General features: G+C 38.4%; 1 non-coding gene across 1 annotated transcript; it reads left to right on the top strand.

Annotated features, from left to right (window-relative positions):
• The first annotated feature begins 10,521 nt into the window (after window positions 1-10,521).
• Window positions 10,522-10,628, top strand: LOC121210732 (small nucleolar RNA R71). The gene has a single exon (XR_005905845.1). It is a non-coding gene; the product is annotated as a small nucleolar RNA R71 (small nucleolar RNA).
• Window positions 10,629-13,080: the final 2,452 nt, after the last annotated feature.

Genomic DNA, 13,080 nt, shown 5'->3' with positions numbered 1-13,080 from the left:
AAATCTTGTCACCCTATGTCTAGGCACGCAAACAACTCTGCTTAATTATGACAAATGTACTCTTAGACAGGGTCTATTCCTCCTCTGAATAAGAGCTTATCTTGAATCAGTTTCTTGGGATATCAAAACAAGAATTAAAAACACATAATTAAGAAAAAGTTAAATATTTATCATACAATTCAGAAAATAATAACAAGATTCTTCTTAGGTTTCATTCCCCTTAGGTATTTAGGGGATTTAGTTCATAACTAAAAAGGAAAACATCTCAGAAGAATAACGAATACAAAACATAAAGAAAACTCAAAAATCCTGAAGGGAAATTGAGGGGAGATCTTCAATCTTGATGGTGACTCCAGCTTCTGAGATGGATGAATCGGCTTCCTTTGAGTAATTCTTTCCTTCCTCTCCATGCCCTCATTTTCCTCTTCCTTTAGGGCGTATTTATAGGCTTTAGAATGCCTAAAAACCCTCAAAATTAGCCTTTTCTGAATTGGACTCAACTTGGGCTCGGCAGGGACACGCCCATGTGAATCGTACTTCGAATCTACCAAATTGACACGGCCGTGTGGTCTGCCGATGTGAGGAAGTCTAGGCCGTGTTGATTTCATACTTTGGCCAAATTTCTCCGTTTTTGGCCCATTTCTCATTCCTTTCGCTCTCCTATGCTCTCCTAAGTATAAAACATGAAATTAAAGCACTAGGAGCATCGAATTCACCAATTCTAAGGGAAAATCATCCATAAAATGCGTTAAGCATGGTGTAAAAATATGTATATATTACGGTTTATCAAATACCCTCACACTTAAGAATTTTTTTTTCCTTAAGCAAAATCCTTAACTCATAGTAAAAATAAATCTTTCTCAACTTATAATCTCTATCGAAAATATCTCAAAATAATCCACAGGTAATCACACATTGAGAATTCAACTAAAAGAACATAAAAGTTTCAAACATTCCAAGTTAAGTATTTAATCTTGCAAACATAGGTGTCTCCCCTCATCTAAGTAATTACCTTTAATTCAGAATATCACAGAGTTTCACATCCTCACTAAAGATTCACTCGAATCACTCGAGGTGTTTAAGGACAATAATTGAAGCACTCAATAGTCAATAATGAAAAATTATTACCATAGGCTTGCATGAAAATCAAATCTCCACCACTATAAATTGAGATGATACATCAATCAAAAAGTCTTTAGAGGGTTGTAATGAGGCTTGGTTAGGGGGTGTGGTCACAGGCTAAAAGCAAAAGTTAGAATCGAGGTTGAATTGAAAAATAACTTAACTAGAAAAAGATTGAATATCACTTGCGTACAACAGAGCTTCTTCTCAGAATATGGAATTTAAATACTTTAGCTTAAAACCAAAAGATTACTACTACTAATATGTATACATTTTTTTTTAAGAACAAGTTAAATTACAAAATAGAATAAAACATAGTTAAGCAACTATTTCAATTCAAATCTCGACAAAAATGGGGATCAAATTAATTTAGGGGATTTCAACAATAATGGGTTAAGGGTTAATATTAAGGGTGATACAAGAAATAGTTTGTTAGGCTCAAGGGGGTTTACTACGGGTTAATCATGGAGGTAGGCCTTTCATGGCATGAGTGGGTTAATCCTAAGTGCCTTAATCATTTTGACATATGAAATCAAATGGTGTGGTCTTGACATGCATAATCAAGCAAGTTCTAGAATAGCAGGTCAACATTGACGCACTCAAAGCAATAATAAAAGTGAGCATGAAAGAATTAATAGATGCTCAAAAGGCTCAAAAATCTCACAAAAATTATGGCTTTTTGATGTTTAAAACTTGTGAATTCCAACTCAAAGTAATACCTAAGCTTTGGGGAAACAACCTAAACTTTTAAATTCTTAAAAATCAATTTATCATGCTTGATTCTCTAATATCTTAAAGTTTAAACAATCAATGCATAAATGCCTATGTTTCATTTCAGGATATATCAATCAAAATCATAAATCAATCAAAATTTATCCTAAAAATGATATAAGAGCTTTTCAAGAGAACAAGGCAGTCATTTAGGGATTTTTCTGATAATGAAATAAATACCCCCCACATGTAACACCCCGAACCCGGCCCAGACGTTATGGCTGAATCTGATGTGCCACATTGAAGTTAAAAACCCATGTTTCATTTTAGTGCTTTAAAAACTGACTTTTGTTAAGCTAACAAAGTGAATGGGAGCTGGGCACCAGGCAGGAATCTGTAACAGAGGAGGTGAGCCATGAAGGCTGCTTAAGTACCAAGCTCTTCTAATGGATCCAATCCTAGACATGCCCACAACCATTGCCACACTTGGTTAAATCGAGTTGTAATTTATTTAAGTTGAAATCTTTGATAAATCGGATAATCGTGGCGTGGTGTTATTTTGAAAACAATTATCATTTTGAAAACACGTTCTAAGTCTAGCCCATTTATTAACAAACAGATTAAATTTATTAAAAATAAAATAATCCCAGAAAAATAATTAAAATGGCCTTATTACAACCCAAAACCAAAGAATAATATTAATATGATAAAACTTATAAAGAAATAAATCGGCTACTTATTGCAATTAAAAGAAACAGAAGCAGTATTGTGGCCATCTCCGAGTCCCTCGCAGCTCCAAACCATCTAAGCTTAGGGATTTCCTGCACAGTTAGAAATGGGGTGAGTTTACGAAAACTCAGTGTGTAATCCCAATAACAAACAAACAGTGAAAACACAGTATCAGTACAATCTGGGTCAAAGCCCTGTTTAGTCTTGACAATACTGGGCCAAAGCCTTTCGTTTAACGATTACTGGGCCGAAGCCTTTTCATAAATCATATCACTGGGCCAAAGCCATTTCATAAATCATTTCACTGGGCCGAAGCCTTTACTGTAAACGGTATGGGCCATAGGCCCATTTCAATATCACATGTAATGTTAATGGATGTATGCAAGCCCATTTCAATATCACATGAAATACCAATGAATGTATGCAATTGGGGAGACTACTCAACCCACCATCTGCTACTCTCCACCCGTACCAACCAACACACCATGTGGGGAATAACTCAACCCACCCAACCAACACACCACTGGCAGCATAGCTGCTTTATCATATATCTAGAGGCCTAGCCTCTTTAATAACTGGGGCAAAGCCCTTTTCGGTAAACTGGGGCATAAGCCCTTTTCAATAAACTGGGGCAAAGCCCTTTTCGGTAAACTGGGGCATAAGCCCTTTTCAATAAACTGGGGCATAAGCCCTTTTCGGTAAACTGGGGCATAAGCCCTTTTGCACTTCCTCCATCCATATAAAAACCCAACCTAATGCAACATGTCATGTATGCAGAATTTCATGCCCATATTTGAATTAAACAATCACAGTCAAGTCATTCATATCACCAACATATATTCACAATCAAATTCGTCAACCACACAGTCCAAGTCAGTCACTTGCCCACAAGGGCACAACAGTCATTTTTCACATTATAAGGGTATTGTCGTAATTTTACCAAATATCAAGGTTTTCCATGTTCATTACAATTATCAATATTTCCGAGTGTTTAAACAATGATCTTTAACCCACTATATCAAATTTGGGCTTTTGGGCCCAAAACCCCTAATAGGCCCTACGAATGCTGATTTAACCTACTTAACCCAAATTTTACAACAATACTAACCGTGTTAACGTGCAACTTTTCCAAATTCCATTTTCTATCAATTCTACCCAAATGGGTCCGAAAGCCCATTGGGCCCAATTTCAGCCCATTGAGGCCCAACTTACCATCGTGCACAAAATTGAGTTCTTACCTGTTCCATCGATCCAAACACCGATCTTATCGTATTTATCGCATCTATACCCACACGCAACATTACAAGTTCCCGAAATACCGGTATTTTAACATTTCGACTTCTCAGCAAATATTAATCTAAGCTATTACGAGGGTTAGTACACACCTGTTACGGGTTGAAGTTGAAACGTTTCCAAAATCAATCGCCTACGATAACCTCCACGTGTCACTCAAACTTAACTAATCCAATATCAATATATGTAAATCCTAAGCACATCAGTCATACGGAACATAAGGGCATATTTGTCATTTTACCATACAGGGGTATTACGGTCACTTTACCCTATAGGGGCTTTACGGTCACTTTACCCTACAGGGGCTTTACGGTCTTTTTACCTAATAGGGGTATTTTAGTCATTTCATCCTACAAGGGTGTTTTGGTAAATCTACAAACCAAGGGTATTTTAGTAATTTTGTAAACCAATGGTATTTCTATAATTTTTAGAAAGTCAAGGGTATTTCTGTAACTTTGTAAATCAGGGGTATTTTGGTAATTTTACAGATTGAGGGTATTTTGGGAATTTCACAAACCAAGGGTATTTTGGTAATTTTACAAACTAGGGGTATTTTGGTAATTTTACAAACTAAGGGTATTTTAGTAATTTTGTAAATCGAGGGTAAAACAGTAATTCTGTAAATCAAGGGTAAAATAGTAATTCTATAAATCAAGGGTAAAACGATAATTCTGTAAATTGAGGGTAAAACGGTAATTCTGTAAGTCGAGGGTAAAATGATAATTATGTAAATCGGGGGTAAAACGGTAATTATGTAAATCGAGGGTAAAACGGTAATTTTGTAAATCGAGGGTACTTTGATAATTTTACAAGTCGAAGGTATTTCAGTAATTTTACAAATCGAGGGTATTTCAGTATTTTTACAAACTAAGGGTATTTTGGTAATTTTAGTAAACTAAAGTATTCTAAACAGGGATAACAATACGAATGGGCCTAAAGCCTATTCTCGGCCCAAAATGGGCCCACACGCTCGTGTGGCCCTTTTAGCCTAAATCTAGCCACAGATATGAGCTTCACCTATCATAGTCTAATATTTACTGCACAATCAAACAACTTATCCAATTGGGCCCGTAGGCCTATTGGGCCCACATGGCCCCTTTTGGCCCATCGCGGCCCGAAGTAGCCATCCTACAGCTAGAGTAGTGAGAAATACACACCTGATAGGAGACTGGAGTTAATCCACGCTCCGAGCACTCTTAGCCGACGCCCAACCCAACGAGCACGCCATACAGCGAAAGGGATCAGCCAAGAAAGGTACGTTTACTCTCCTCATGGTTCCCTCTATTTAAAGCCAGCTTTGTATCCACTCTTATGTTAGCTTCCCGATGTGGGATCCCTCTAACATCAGAGTTTAAATTCAACACCAACTCTTGCCGCCCCCTGTTAACAAAATAAATGCTCCTTGCTTGCCATGGGATTCGAACCCATGCCTCCCCTTAGATGCTCCACACGCTTTTTGCCACTAAGCCACAAGGCTTTTTGTGTCATATTTTATCCCCAATTAATTATAAGCTCTAAAGGCCAAAGTCTAGGTCCCCTTAAAAAACAAAATAAATTGCAAGAGCCAAGACTTGAACCCAGGCTCCCATACAACCTTAATGACGCCACAACCACTAGACTACATGCTTCATTGTGTCATTTATTTACCACAATAATTTAAAAGGCCCTCATCCAAGCATCCAGGTTTTTTTCAATTAATACCAAAATTTTTGCTAAAGCCCAAGTTTGAACCCAAGATTTCTCCAACACTTCTCAAAGCCATTAACCACTAAAGTAAACATTTAATTGTTTCATTTCATTGCACAATTAAATACCTATATACAACCTCCTTACGGACCCCCACTCAAGGCCCAATACTTCTGGGCCCAAATTCGGGGTGTTACACCAAACTTAAGATGTACATTGCCCTCAATGTACAAAGATAGATAGGAAAAAATAAATTTGTAATCATAAGATAGGTGGAGAAGTGAAACTTCCTATATGATGAATTCCTCGAACTGGAGTTTTGGAGAGTAATCAGTGCGAGAGTGGAGGAGGATACTCCGGCGGTGGTAGAGGCCCATTAGTCCATAAGTCCTGCGCCAAAAGAATATTATATCTAGTGGTAGCTATGGTCGTGGTCGATCAGGACATGGCAGTTGTGGAGAACCTTCCCAGGGGGAGTTTTTAGTTCCTATACGATGATGACCTTAGGAGCTGTATATAACTGTGATAAAATAAGGAACTTTTTTAGTGGATATTTGGAAGAATAATTACTCATAAAAAAATAACCGAAATTGATGATTAAAAAAATAAAATAAAATTCTAAAGCCTAATAAAAAAATAAACAGTAGTTTTAGTAAAAATTAAAAACATAAAATAATAAATAAAATTTTTTAAACATCTGCATCGCTGGATGGTTCGCGAGGTGGCACTGGCGATGAGATGTGGAGGTGCTGACAAATCTACTGTAGAGTAGCATCAATGTTGTCAAATCGTTGAAAACACTACTGCTCAAATTAAGTGAGGCGCTCAGAGATGTCAGCATATGAAGCCGCCGCATGAACTGGATGAGAGGGTGGTGGTGGGTCCTCGTGGTGTGGAGGGACATCATCAGAAGTGTCCTCGTAGGCCTCCTCCTTGGTAGATTGGGCGAGATTATATTGAAGAGGGTAGGCTCCTCGGCGCTTTTCGATCATCCTCATGCTAAGCATGCTCGAGATACCTTGTGGAGACATCTGGCCAATGAGGGTTAAGGATGATTCTTGGGCGGTGGTGCTAAGGAGCCCAAAGTGTCGAGCCAACCGAGTAACATAGGGGCCAATGGAGATGACCCCCTTCCTATGCCACTTCGTCTGGTGCTGAATCGCGAGGGCGATGAAATAGGCAAGGTCGATGACGTGCCCGTGCGACATATACCATAAAAAGTAGGCGTCGTGAGTGTTGATGACGCAGGTGCTCTCTCGCCTTCCTGTAATCGTGTGAGCCAGAATTATGTGTAGGTACCTCAGAGATGGAGGGAAAGCCGATGCCTTGGAGCGGCTAGGATTGTAGGTGGCCCCACCTAGTACTAATGCGTCCCAGCACCGTGAAGGAGAATGATGGATGTGGCGGTTGAGAGCATGTAAGTCATTCACCTCCTTGAATTCCTCCGTATATAAACCCAGCGCCGTACCAAATTCTGGGACACTGAGCTGGCGAGCTAATCCGCCGAGGTGAAATTGGATTGTGCCAGGATCATCGTAGTTCGTCATCACGGTCTGAAGGTGAAATATAGAGCATAATTCCATCGTAAGCTCGAGATACGTCGGCTCGATGATCCCAAAGAAAAGCTCCCAAGGGTCGGTGGTTAGGAGGGCCCGAATCGCTTCAGCCAACTGAACTTGTTCTACCACAGCCTAGTGGATGCAGTGGCCCGTAATTAAAGGTCAGGCCTGGAGTATTTGGAATAGTTCTTCTTGGGGCCCAATGGGGAACCTCAAGAAAGGGTGACGAACTTCCACGGTAGGACCCGAGGAAGATGATGCTCCCTTCCTTTTCTTTGAAGCAGGGACAGCGGCTTTTTTACCACGTGAAGACAACATTGTATACCTGCAAGTGGAAACATCAATTCGTCTTGATGAGTAGACAAGGAAAAAAATGTGACTAAATTTGAAAAGAAAAATGCATAAATATGGTCAGCCACAACTACTAAGTTTAACTAAAATAATAAGTTCAATGACCTATTTTTGTGGCATTAGCATGATGGTATAGGTAAAAATGGCAAAGAATGGAATGAAACATATTATATGAATGAATAGAAATGTCAACACAAAAGGCATGATTATTTCAACTATCCTAACCATGAATATTCACTTCTAACTAATTAACTGGAGTGGAGAAATCATGTCATGAGTAAGAATTTGAACATGAAAAAGATGATAACTTGTTCTATAAATGAAATTTGTGTGATAGAAAGATGAAAATAACATGAAAAATATAGATTACTATGATAAATAGGATTATAAATTAGTGAAATAAAAGAGAAAGGAGTAAACAAACGCTAAAGGAAAGAGATTGGGCGTCGAGAATGAAGTTGGGAACGGCGTACGGGCGTGGCAGGGAGGGCGTGTGGACTTGCAGCGGCTAGGGTTAGGGTTTTTTGGGTGAAAAAGGCAATGAATAGTGCAACCTATTTATAAATTTTGGGGCACACAGCCAGGGAACACGCCCGTGTTCCCTAATTTCAGCCCGTGTGATTCGCGAATTTTAAATTTGGGCGTGTCTGACAATTTCCCCACACCCGTGTACCTTGGGCGTGTTGGTTCACACAGTCGTGTTGCACGGCTGTGTCTGGCGTTGTTCGCTTCTCCCACGCTCGTGTAGGTAGACCCACGCCCGTGTCAATCTAACAGGTTCGACCACGGGTGCTGGACATGAGCGTGTCACACGCCTGTACTGTTTTAATAGGTTCACCCACGGTTCTTCCACATAGGCGTGTCGCAATCCTATGTTGTTTTGGCAGGCTTGACCACGGCCATGTCGCACGACCGTGGCATTTTATCGTAGCTCGTGTTTGGGAAAATTGTTGCCCTATTTTCACACGACCCTAAACACGCCTGTGTGCTTGGCCGTGTCTCTGTGGAAAACCTGTATTCAAGAGCTCCGTTAGTAAGTTAGGTGTTGAAGACTAAATTTGAAAGAAGTTAATACAGTTAGTGCTTGGGTTGCCTCTCAAGAAGTGATTATTTATACTCCTCATTCCTGCTATCATTCTCATCAAAATAAGGTTTTAGAAGGGTGTTTTTTACTTTAAAAGTGCCGAACTTGGGATGACCTACCTCGACTGGACTGAATGGGAAAATACCAAGTACCGTAAGAGAGATTTCTGCATTTGGTGTGGTAGTGACAATGTGAGGATCTGTGGCATATAATAAGACTTTATCTCCAACCTTAAGTTGATGTGGGAAGGTCTTGAGCTTGTTCTAGCGTAGTTCTGGTTTATCATGCGTTCTTGGTTTATGCGTCCGCCATTCATCTAGCTCCTCAATTTGTAGCCTTTGTTCTTCATGAATAGGTCCTCTACCATTGCTTGAGAATGACTCATGTACTTCCTTTAGATTCATTTCTTGTAAAGTAGGTTGCACCATATTGTCAGTTTTAGTAGAATGGGTTAAATGATCACCTTCAATTTCTAATGTGTTGCCAGAATTGTGAGCTTGAAGGGTGATTGTTTTGTCTCCCACACGGAGTGTGAGTTCACATGTGCCAACATCTACGATCGTTTTAGCAATTGCTAAAAACGACCTTCCTAGAATTAAAGGAGTGTTGCTATCCTCTTCTATCTCTAGAACAATAAAGTCTACGGGAAATATAAATTTATAGATTTTAACTAGCACATCTTCAATAGTACCCCAAGGAAATCTTATAATTTTATCTGCAAATTGAATGCTCATCCTAGTCTGTTTGGGTTTCCCAAGACCTAATTGTTTGAACAATTTGTAGGGCATGACATTAATACTAGCTCCTAAATCAACTAATGCATTATTAACATCTAAACTACCAATTAAGCAAGGAATTGTAAAACTCCCTGGATCTTTTAATTTTTTCGGTAGCTTATTTTGCAGAATAGCTGAGCAAACTGCGTTTAGCTCCACATGCGACGCCTCATCCAATTTCCACTTATTTGCTAGAAGCTTCTTTAAAAATTTCATTGCATTTGGCATCTGTGATAGAGCTTCAATAAACGGTAAGTTAATGTGTAATTTTTTTAAGAGTTTAAGGAATTTACCAAATTGTTCATCTAAGCGGTCTTTCCTTGTCGCGTTGGGGTATGGCACACTAGGTTTATATTCTACATTCACTGATTTATTTTTATTATGACCTACATCCCCTTGACCTCTGTTTACCACATTTTCCTGCCTCGGTTCTGGCTCAGGCTCAACGAATCCTTCTTCATCTTGAACATTAATCGCATTGAGCTATTCCCTTGGGTTGGGTTCAGAATTACTTGGAAAGCTACCTTGTGGTCGTTTGGAGATTAGTTTAGAAAGCTGGCCTATCTGAGTTTCGAGCCCTTGGATTGACGCTTGTTGATTTTTAAGTGCTATTTCGGTGTTCTAAAAATTGGTTTCTGACACCAAGATAAACTTTGTGAGCATCTCTTCAAGGTTCGGCTTCTTTTCCTGTTGATAGGGTGGCTGTTGAAAACCTGGAGGATGTTGTGGTCTTTGATTTCCTTAACCATCCCACGAGAAATTTGGGTGGTTCCTCCAACCTGCATTGTAAGTGTTACTATATGGATTGTTTTGAGATCGAGGATTATTACCCATGTAATTTAACTGCTCGTTATCCATGTTGTGGCCATAAGGTTGGTATTTCGAATGGCGTGTTCCACCTCCACTTTCTTCGCACTGCATTACTGGGTGAACTTGTGAAGAACTAAGAAAATCATCAATCTTTGTATTCAGAAGTTCTACCTGGTTTGACAGTATAGTAACCAAATCGACGTTATAAATGCCTACTATTTTCATTGGCTTAGTCCTTATGACTTGCCACTGATAGTTATTCAGTGACATCTCATCTATAAACTTATAAGCATCTTCAGGTGTTTTATTATTGATGGTTCTGCCAACAGCTACGTCAACCATTTGCCAAGTTGAAGGATTTAGGCCATCAAGGAACGTTTGAACCTGAAGCCAAAGCGGTAACCCATGGTGAGGGCACCTAATTAGTAAGTCCTTGTATCTCTCCCATGCATCATAAAGAGTTTCTAAGTCCATCTACACAAACGAAAAGATATCATTACGTAATTTGGCCGTTTTAGCCGGCGGGAAATATTTTAATAGAAAATTTTTGGTCATTTGTTCCCAAGTAGTGATTGACCCTCGTGGTAATGAGTTAAACCACTGTTTAGCTTTGTTCCTCAATGAAAATGGGAATAACTGATGACGAATCGCATCATCAGAAACACCATTAATTTTAAATGTATCCCTTAGTTCCAAAAAGTTTGCTAAGTGAGCGTTAGGATCCTTATCCTGTAAACCATCAAACTGAACAAATTGTTGTATCATTTGAATAGTGTTAGGTTTTAGTTCAAAAGTATTTGTAACTACAGCAGGTCTAACTATGCTTGATTCAGTTCCCATTATAGAAGGTTTAGCATAATCATATGTAGTGCGTGGAGCAGGATTTTGATTAACCGCAATTACAGGAGGTAGCTGATTGTCTTGGATTTTAGCCATCTCTTCAGTTGGGGGTTGAGTATCGTCCTCTTGCTTGTTCTCTATGTATCTTAAGCTTCGCCTTATTTCTCTTTGGTTTTTGCGAACTGTGCAATCGATTTCTTCGTCAAAAACTAGTGGTCCTGACGGGTTTCTTCTAGTCATAAACTATAAAAACCTGCCAAGAGAAAGAAAAAGTAAATTAACACATAATAATAAAAAAATTAAATTGCAAGAAAAATAAATTGCTAAATTAATAAAAAAATTGAGCGTTCCTAATATCTTAATTCCCCGGCAACGACGCTAAAAACTTGATCGCGTGATTTTGTATGATAAGTAAGTTTTAAATATTTATAATTAATCTGTGACAGCCCAAAATTGACCCTAGTCGGGAAGTGGTTTCGGGACCGCTAAACCGAGTCACCGAAAGGTTCGAATGTGATGTTTATTGTCTAGAATATGTAATCATGAATGTGTGAAAATTTCAAGCTTCGATTTAGTCGATTGCATGTGAATTTAGTCAATAGGACTTATATGAGAAAATTTTAAAATGTGATAGGTCAATGCATGAGGACCTATTAGTGCATGTGGAAGAAAAAGGGGACTTGCATGTCAAATTCCCCCTCCCTAATATGTAGTGGTCGGCCATGCTATGGGTGGAAACATGTCACCAACATATTGTGTTAGTGATGTATGGTAAGGAAAATAAAATAATAAGCATGATAATTAAATAATGAAAGGAAGGGTGATGAAAAAAAGAAAAAAAAATAAAAATGGTCTCATGCATACACCCCATTGCCGTGAGCTAAAGGAAGGAAAAAGAAAGGTTTTGTTCATCCTTTTTCAACCTCTTTTGACCGAAAATCCTAAGGAAGAGGATTAGGAGGAAGTTTGGCCATGCATGTAACTAGATTGAGGTATGTTTAATGTTATTCTTTGAGATTCATGTATATTTTAAGTTGTAAGTTCAAAATCTACCTAGCCATGGTTCAAACTTTGTTAAATGATGGAGATGACATTCGGCCATGAATGTTACGTTCTTGGTTGGTATTTTGATGTCTTTGGTGATGAGGTAAGGAGATGGTTGACTTTGGGTGTTTAATAAAAGGGTTTGGATGTGAGAGTGTGTGAGAAGTAGAAATGAGGAGTCTTAGCAACTCCATGAAGGTTCGGCCATGGTAGTTTGAGGATTAGAGATTTTATTTCTTGTTAAAAATTTGATGAATCCTAGTGTGTGAAGTGTTTGAACCAACTAAGGATTAATAGATGCATGGGTACAAAGTAGGAAGAATCGGCTACTATGGTTGACACCAATGCCGAATGTAAAGATGTTATAGTAAATAATGTATGTGATTTGAGTTGATAATGTGAAAAAGGATAATTAGATGTATTATAAATGATATAAAGATTTTAGAAATTATTTTGGTTAGGTGTGTGTATGATTAAGTATATTCGGCAATATACTTAAAGTGAGTACTTGATATTATATGGGAGTATGTATATTCGGCCACATGAGTAAATATATATATGATGTTAAATTTGATTATGTATAATGGGCATTAAGATGTGGAACTTAAGAAATGTAGTCATATGTGGAATTACATGATGTTATAGTTGACATTGTACACACGTACATCCATTCGGCCATCAACATGAGTAATTAGTGAGGATGGTTGCCGATTATACAAACATACATAAGCATGTGAAATTGAATTATGAATGTTTAACAAGATGGTTAAACTAGTGAATTATTGATTAAGCTCAAGGAGCTAAAGGAGGAGAATCAAGCAAAGGCAAAGAAAAGATCACTGAGTAGCCGAGTTGGAACCGTCTTACCCAACACAAGGTAAGTCATTAAGCATGTAGTTGGTATTATTTCAAATGGTCATAATGTTTATGTATTGATGCTGAATGGAATGAATAAATATACATATATATATATGCATGTACGTATGTGATGATGAAATTGTTAAATGAAAAGAAAAGAGGTAAGATGTACTGAGTTGTTGATCTCGGCACTAAACGTGCGGGTATAACCATTTAT

This window comes from Gossypium hirsutum, chromosome A11, assembly GCF_007990345.1.
Source record: "Gossypium hirsutum isolate 1008001.06 chromosome A11, Gossypium_hirsutum_v2.1, whole genome shotgun sequence".
NCBI classification, from domain to species: domain Eukaryota; kingdom Viridiplantae; phylum Streptophyta; class Magnoliopsida; order Malvales; family Malvaceae; genus Gossypium; species Gossypium hirsutum.
Note: the sequence above shows the minus strand (reverse complement) of the source record. Positions and strands in the feature narration are given on the sequence as shown.